Consider the following 8,731-nt stretch of genomic DNA (forward strand, 5'->3'; position numbering starts at 1 on the left):
TTACCTGGGTTTGAGTAGTGGTTTTCATAAATCACTTTTCACAGCTGAAATTTCTCCCCTCCCCAAACAAAATGCCATGAAAACACAGATTAGGGAAAATTTCTGGACATTTCGGTTATTTCCAGTTTCTGAAACTCCAAGCAACGTGTAGTCGGTAAGTAACCTTGTATGCGCAGCCTTGTACAAACTTGTGCTTTATTTTGTAGGCTTGAGTCCTGAAAGTGAAGCTGCTGGGTCAATGAGGATGTGCATTTAAAATTGTAGTGGATATCCAACAAGATGTCTGCCCAAAGAGGAGTGTTTGAAAAAATGGCAGTGCATTTATATTGTGGGACCTCATGGAGACATAACGGAGTGAGTACGAGAGACAGCTACTGACCTTGAGGGACGGCTACGATGTACTGTTAAGCTCTGAGAACAAGTTGCAGAGGGACGTAAGTAATTGGTGGAAAGAATTGACGGATAGGATATTTTGCAAAAAGACTTAAGCACACTTTCTAATTACATTTATGGATGCTTCTTCTGGTTGTAAAGAATATGTGTTGGTTTTGTAGTTGAAGAGTTTTAGGAGACAGACAAGTGGAGGTGCTGCAGTTGAAGTGAGTAACACTCTACAGCTCAGCCCTCAGCCGCTTCCCCTGCGACCCTTCCCACCTCCAACCTTCCCGGCTCTCTGCTTTCAGAAACCACTCCCAGTTGCAGGCATCTGATTGGCTGAGCCCAGGTCATGTGCCCACTCCCTTGCTGCCAATTGTGGTAGAGGGATTATCTGACCTCCTTTTATGTAAGGGGCCTTTGCCGCCCACTTATCTGGGGATAACCCCCAAATAGGCCCTTTGGCTCCTAATCAACAACTAAAGTGGAAAACCTTCCAACACTAGCCTTTTGAAAACCTCCGCATGGTTGGGGAAGCAGTTTTGAGTTAATTAACCTTACTTTCGTAGAGTACAAGGAAAAATAACAGCCAAGCCTCACTGAACATTTACTCTACGTGTTATGTATTTCACATCATCTTATTTCATTCTCACGACATTTCCATGATGCAGGTACAATTATTAATACCCCTTTTACAAATAGGGCCACAGAGGCATAGAATGGTTATATAATTTGCCCAGAGTCACACAGCTTAGTAAGTGGAGTAAGGATTTGGACCCAGGCTGTCTGAGTAAAATGTTCTAGGCATTACATTATACTGCGTCCAGGTTTAAGGTACTTGGAATGGGCACTGATTTTCATCTGGAATGGTAATTATTCCTATTGTCACTGAACGCTTAGTACATGCCAGGCACTGTCCTGACTTCTATACATGAATTAATGAATTTAATTCATCACAAAAACCCAAATGAGAAAACTGAAACTCGGAGATGTTAGCAACTCATCCAGGGTCCCTCCCTAAGGGGCACAGTCAGAGGACCAGCACAGAGGGCCTGTCTCCAGAGCCACACACTCAACCCTCCAGAGCCATCGGTCACTTTTACTTATCAATATACCAGCATGCCTTTTCTTCTCTCTTGATCTGAAAGCGGTTCTCTTGGGAGATACAGAACTTTGGGTAATTATCAGGATGATTCAACTGAAGTTATGAGTTTTATTTCAATTTTCCATTTCATTTTGATACTGAGGATCTGGCCCTAGGCTGATGTCAGCAAAAATAATTTCAATTAAATCTGATTACTATCATTTGTGAAGATTAGCTGGGAAGAAATCTGAAAAGACAATGGAGGGGTGTGTGTGTGTGTGTGTGTGATTGTGCAGTTCTAAATTTCCATCATTAAAGAGATAATGGGAAAGAATAAGAAAGGGAAAAGAGATCAATAGCATTTTCTTATTAAATTGTTACATGTGGAAAGATATGACTCTTTTGCAGGGGATTTATTCAAAAGAGAATTTTCTTGCTAGAAGCAGTGTGTTTTTCTAAGTGAAAATACAGTGTATCCTCAATTTGAATTGCAAATCCTTCCAAAAGCAGAGTGGGAAGGAAGGATAATGCCTAATGGGAATGAGTTCTTTCTACTTTGTTTTATGAAAGTTTCCCGAGACAGTTTTTTTAAAAAAATCATAATTATTTAAAAAAATTCAGGTATCCTCCTGGTCTGAATATTTTAGATACAAATCAAAATAACCAGAGAATTTTATACAATATCAACTTGGTTTAAGATGGGGAAAAAAAAAAAGACAGTCAATACCCTTGCAACTGGATGATGGGAAGTAGAAAATTGCAGGGCGTATTTGGCAAACTACAACTCTAGACATCAGATTTGTCCCTCGAGAATAAACCACATCATGGAGGACTGGCCTGAAGAAGTAGAGGAAGGAGAGACGAGTTAGTGTTTGGCACTTGCTGAATACAGCGCTAGATGACTGATGTTTACATATGGTACCAGAGTTCATCCTTACAACTCTTTGCAGTGAGGTCATTATGCTCATTTTGCAGAGGGAATAACTGAAGCTCAAGAAAGTAAGGTGACTTGTCCCAAGTTCCCCAGCTGGTAAGTAGTTGTGAGTTTATTAGAGAAATTTGAAGGAGAGGAAGTGAGGGCACCATTGGGTGTGTCGAGTAGGAGACAGAAGCCGGAGTCCTCTTGGCGGTGGATGTGCTAAGTTTCCGTGATGCTCTAGATCTGATCTAGAGCAGGAGGAGAGCAAGCTTGAGAGTGATGGTGACTAGGCAAAGGTGAGGTCCCTAAGAGGGATGGGGACCAGGAGCAGATGCTGGTTTAGGGAAGAGACAGGTGGGTCTGTGGAGTGGACATGTCCCCAGGCAGGTGCCAGGTCTGCTTCTCAGGAGAGCTCGGCTTGTGGATGCAGGTTTGGAGGGAGAGAATGATGTCAGCTGGGCGCATGAGTCAAAAGGGAAGTGGGAGAGAAGCCAAGGAGCCAGGGTCTCAGAAGCCAAGGGAGGGGAGAGAGAGAGACGCTTTTGTGGTCTTGTTTTGCTAAGGCTCTTCAGGAGGTAACTCCAAAGGGCACAGAGCAAGATGTGGGCCTAGAGAGAGAGAGAGCTGTGAAGGGAGGCTAAGACATTTAAAAAAAAGACGGAAAAGTTGGAGTCTGAGGAACCAAGCTTTCATTATTAGAACAAACAAACAGGGCAGAAAACTTCTTTGACATACTGTCTTCCATCCTAATGAGCATTCAGGTCTTCCTGCATGAATGAAAACACAATGGAAATTAAATGAAAATGGCACTTAGCAAGAATTAGGGGAGGCCCTGGGTCAACTGAGATGAGGGAAGAGGAGAGGAAGGGGGAACATCTATGTAAATTTGGGGAGATTGCAGCCTGGGTGGAGGAGAGGCTTGGGGCCATCTAGTCCCCAACACTCTGTGGGGCCCTGGGGACCCCGTCTGACACTTACCACACATCCCAGCCCGAAAACATGGGGAACAAATCAGGAGGGGCTAGTTCTCTTCGGCCAGTCAGTTCTGGGCTGCGCCTCCGGCATTGAAGGCCGCCCATTTGCCAAGTGCGGCTTCCTCTGCCCACTGAGGAAGGAGAAGGAATGCCCCAGAGGGGGCTGGATGGACCCCCAGAGGGACGGGCAGAGTTATGTCAGCGCCTAGATCCTGGTAGTGGGGTGGCCGAGGGCGGAGGGCTGGCCGAAGAACCTTCCTGCTCGGGCCTCTTGGGAAGCCAGTGGCTGCTGTCCTTGGAGGCAGGCTGTGTGCATTCATGGGGCTCTCAGGAGGTGCTGCTGGGCAGCTACCACCCCGTGGGAGCCCCCTCTGCCCAATTTTGAGGAAGAGGTGATGCCTTAGTCAGCGCGGGCTGCCATCATACAATACCACAGACTGGGGAGTTTAAACAAAGGAAGTTTATTTTCTCACAGTTCTGGAGGCTGGGAAGTCCAAGATCAAGCTGCCGGCTGATTCAGTTCCTGGTAAGAACTCTCTTCCTGGCTTGTAGATGCTGCCTTCTTGTTGTGTTCTCACACACACGACACAGAGAGAAACAGGAAAAGACAGGGAGAGCGTGCGCTCTGATGGTTCCTCTTGTCTTGTAAGGATGCCAGTCCTATAGGATTAGGCCCCACCCTTAGTATCTCATTTAACCACATCACCTCCTCACAGGCCCTGTCTTCAAATACAGTCACGTTGGATGTTAGGGCTTCAACGTAAATTGGTGGGGGCAGGGGCGGACACAAACATTCAGTCCAAAACAGGCAGAAAACTGAAATTTGTCACCAGCTTCCAATCAGGCTGCTTTTGTCTTTAGGAACCACAGGCCCTGGAGCTGGAAGAGGCACTTCGATTGTTTTCTAGATGGGACAGTGCTTGTCTAAGTCCCCCAAGTCTGAGTGGCTCAGTCCCCCAGGGTGGCACCCAGGGTTTACTAGCATGTCGGGTCCGCAGTTGAATGGAGTCCTGGCAGCCCGAGACGGGGTATCCCATCAGATCTTCCTTAGTTCCCCAGATCCAGCCACAGAAAGGGCGGATACATGTTTGTGGACCCAATAGCATCCTCACTGCCCCAGCACACGGCAGGACACGGCTGTACGGGGGCGACTGAGTGGATGGACCTAATGCTAATTCCGTCCATGTGCTGAGACTGACAAGCTGTCTCACAGCTGAAATCCAGATTCCTGGGCCAGAGTTTCGTTCATCCAGCTGGGTTCAGCGGTCCGCCTGTGGGCCTGGTAGGACTGGGGCTTCCAGGGCCTCTAGGGAAGGGATGCGAGTATTGCGGAGTGGGAGGACGCGGCTGGCAGTACTCCAAAATTACTTGAGGCAGAATTTGATTTTTCGTTTTGGCAAAGGCCGCTTACCTATTTGTATTCTCTAGAAGAGTTCTGTCCCTTTTTTTTCTTTTTCTATTATTTTGAGAAGAGCTTTCCCTTAGTGGGATATCATAAATTTAATATACATTTTCCACATCAGCTGGAATAGAGTTGGCATATGATGTTGTTTTTGTTTTAAAAAGCTGTATGGTGAAGGCAACTTTTAGTTAGCGTTACCATGGATTTTGTTTTTCCCTTTACTATTTTAACCCCAAAATTGTGCTGAAAATGTTCATATAAATTTCCTTTGTTCTGGGGTGTTACCTAGAAGGACGATAGTACAACCAGGCACTCCCTATCTGCAGGTTTTACATTTGTGAATTCAACTATGGATGTGAAACTGACAGATACAGAGGGCCAACTGTATCACAACATTTCATATCAGGGACTTGAGCATCCTTGGATTTTGGTATCCACGGGGTCTCCTGGAACCAATCCCCTGCAGATGCCGAGGGATGACTGTCTTTTTATTCTCTCCTATTGCTGTTTTTAAACAGAGATGTGACTCTTATGGAATAAAGAACTAACAGTTAATAAGCTCCTACACCTCCCTATCACATTTTCAGGTATAAACCTATTAAAAATGCTTGGACCATTTTAACAACAGTTATTGGTGCTCTTTGAAGTTCTAAGTGAGTCCAGAAACTGCTGGTGCTGACTGCTTTCTCCTGGGGTCTGTTGGGGGAGTGAGCATCCCTGGAGCTCAGGACTCACCTGCAGCTGCTAATTCCAGCACCTGGACCACCTAAACAGGAAGTACCAAGGGCCCTTGCTTAACTTGTGAACTCGTGGGTTTTCCATTTGTTTCTCAGACCCACTGTGGATTTCCCCTTCCTCGGGGCCTTTGCACCTGCTGTCTCCTCTGCTTGGAATAGTCTTTCCCTTCACTCTTTGGGTGGTAGGATCTTTGCTCAGGTTCCAGTTATTTTATACCAACCTGGTACCATTCACAGCACTTGCCGCAACACATAATTGTTTTATTTCTTATTTATATGATCTCTTGATCATCTTCCCCACAAAGGAGCAGGCTCTTGATTGTCTTGATTGTCTTGTTGACTGCTGTGTTCAAGGCACCTGCTACACGGCAGGAGCTCAGTAAGTATTTGGTGATTGGAAAAAAGCCCAAGTGCTTGGGAGAGGATGAACTCTATCTGCCTGAAGGACCGGCTTCTGAAGTGGGCTTTGCTGGCTTGCTGGCCGCTAGTTACCCATACCACCTGCTTCCTCCTTCTACCAGCTGTTCTATTAACCCCAGTCCAAGCTTCCCAAGACCCTAGTAACCGTGTCCCCGTGTCCCCTTGTCCCCTTCCTGTCTTATTCTTTTCACAGACTCTCCGCTGGCCTTCAACCAGGCATTCCGTTCTCCCACTCATGAAATGTTTACTGCGGGCCAATACTGCAGGCCCTGACCTGATGTTGCAGGCCCAGTGAGGCAGCCCCAGCCCTATAGACCCGCACAGTTTGTTCTGCACACATTGGCTAGAATGATCCCTTAAAAATTCAAACAGGGTCATGGCACCCCTCTCCTTGAAACTCTGCAAGATCACGTTATGCAGCAACAGACAATGAATGTAGTCACAGATCTTTGCTGCCCCCTGGGGCATTGGGCTTAGAGCTGGGGACAGAGTGAGGAACAGTACAGGCACAGTTCCTCCCTCAGGGAGCTTGTTCGCTGATCACGGGAGAGTGGCCATAGCCCAGGGCTGAGAAGTGTGGGTCTTCTGGAAGCGAGTCTGACTGTCCTGAGTTCAAATTCTGTCTCTGCCATTTGCCCCACATCCAGGCTTGGGGAAAGGACTTAAGCTTCCTGTGCCTCGGTTTTCTTGTCTGTCAAACAAGGGCAAAAGCAGTCCTGCAAAGTAGACGACAAAGATTTGGGGGAATGAAATGTGATATCATGAGCCAAGTGCTTGAATGTGCCTGGTAGCTAGTAGGAACACAGTAAATGATAGTGGGTATTTGTGTCTCTTTCTGGAACACAGGGGATGGGGGCAGGTAGGAGCTGCAGGCCATTGTTTCCGCCCCTAGCACTGGCAGATGGGGAAAGGAGGCTTGTCTTGTCTTGCCTGAGCTCCTAAGCAATTCCAGGGTCGGGACGAGAACCTGTGTGTCCTGACCCCCAGGTCTCTGTCCTCTCTCTGCTCCAAGCTGCTGCCAGCTAGACTCAGCAGCCAAGGGGCTCAGTGACATTCCACACTCTGTTCACCCTTTTGATCGTGGACAGTGACTGCTCAATGCCAATGATTGAAACAAGGCATTTCTGAGAAATTTAGAATTACTGAGCAGATTTAAACAAGGAGAAGCTGGTTTTGTGTACTTGGCTCCAGGCTCCCTTCTGCCCAAAGTCTGGTCCCAGTTCTGCTCTGGGGGGATGGAATTTACACCGGAAAATTTTGCGCTACCCTGAGCCCCTTATTAATCTAAGTTTTATTATTCATGCAGCAGAATTTGAGCTGCCTCTAATCATTTGGACGTTGGGTGAAGAATGCTTTGTAGTCTGGTGTGGATGAAGATGGAGGAAGTATAATTTGGTCCATTATTTTTGGAGGACAATCTTGGCAGCATGTATCAAAAGCTTTCAAATTATACATATGTGGGGAAGGGTATAGCTCAGTGGTAGAGTGCATGCCTAGCATGCATGAGGTCCTGGGTTCAAGCCCCAGTACCGCCATTAAATAAATAGATGAATAAACCTAATTACCTCCCCCTCCCCCTAAAAAAGATAAAATAAATAAATTTAAAAAATTAAAATTATACATGTGCTTTGACCCAAGGATTCTAATATTAGTTTTTGAGCAAATATTTAACTATAAGGATTCTTGTTGGAGAATGTGTTATTGAAAACCATGTGATGTCCACTGATAAGGGATTGGGGAAATAATGGTACATCTGATCAATAGACTACTACGTAGTTTTTTTCTTTTTTTTAATTGAAGTGCAGTCAGTTATAATACGTCAATCTCTGGTGTACAGCACAACATCCCAGTCATCCATATACATACATATATTTGTTTTTATATTCTTCTTCATTAAAGGTTATTACAAGATATTGAACATAGTTCCCTGTGCTATACAAAAGAAACTTTCAAAAAAATCTACTTTTATATATAGTGGCTAACATTTGTAAATCTCAAACTCCCAAATTTATCCCTTCCCACCCCCTTTCCCTGGTAATCATAAGATTGTTTACTATGTCTGGGAGTCTGTTTCTGTTTTGCAGATGAGTTCATAGTGTCCTTTTCTTTTAGATTCCACATGTGAGTGATATCTTATGGTATCTTTCTTTCCCTTTTTGGCTTACTTCACTAAGAATGACGATCTCTAAGTCCATCCATGTTGCTGCAAATGGCACTGTTTTATTCGTTTTTATAGCTGAGTAGTATTCCATTGTATAAATACACCACAACTTTATCCAGTCACCTGTTGATGGACATTTAGGTTGCTTCCATGTCTTGGCTATTGTAAACAGTGCTACTATGAACACTGGGGTGCATGCATCTTTTTGAATTAGAGTTCCCTCTGGATACATACCCAGAAGTGGAATTGCCGGATTGCTTATCACATGGTAAGTCAATTTTTAGTTTTTTGAGGAATCTCCATAGTATTTTCCATAATGGCTGCACCAAACTTACTATGTAGTTATTTTAAATGATATTGAAGTTTAAGGACCCAGAAAGATATTCATGGGCTATTCAGTCAGTTTCAAAGTTCTAAGAGTGAGAGTTCTGGAATCAGATCTCTGGGGCTGAAATCCTAGCCCCCGTACTTCGTGCTGGATGACACCAGACAAGCTACTTAACTTCTTTAAGCCTCAGGTACTCCATGAATGGAATAATAATCACCTCATCACTCAGAGTTACTGTGAAAATTAGATGAGACAATCCACGAGAAGTACTTAGTGTAGCCTACCTCGTGCAAGGCAAGCACTCGCTCAATAAACATTACTACTAATATCA

This window comes from Vicugna pacos, chromosome 11 (genome assembly GCF_048564905.1).
Source record: "Vicugna pacos chromosome 11, VicPac4, whole genome shotgun sequence".
In the NCBI taxonomy this organism is placed as follows: domain Eukaryota; kingdom Metazoa; phylum Chordata; class Mammalia; order Artiodactyla; family Camelidae; genus Vicugna; species Vicugna pacos.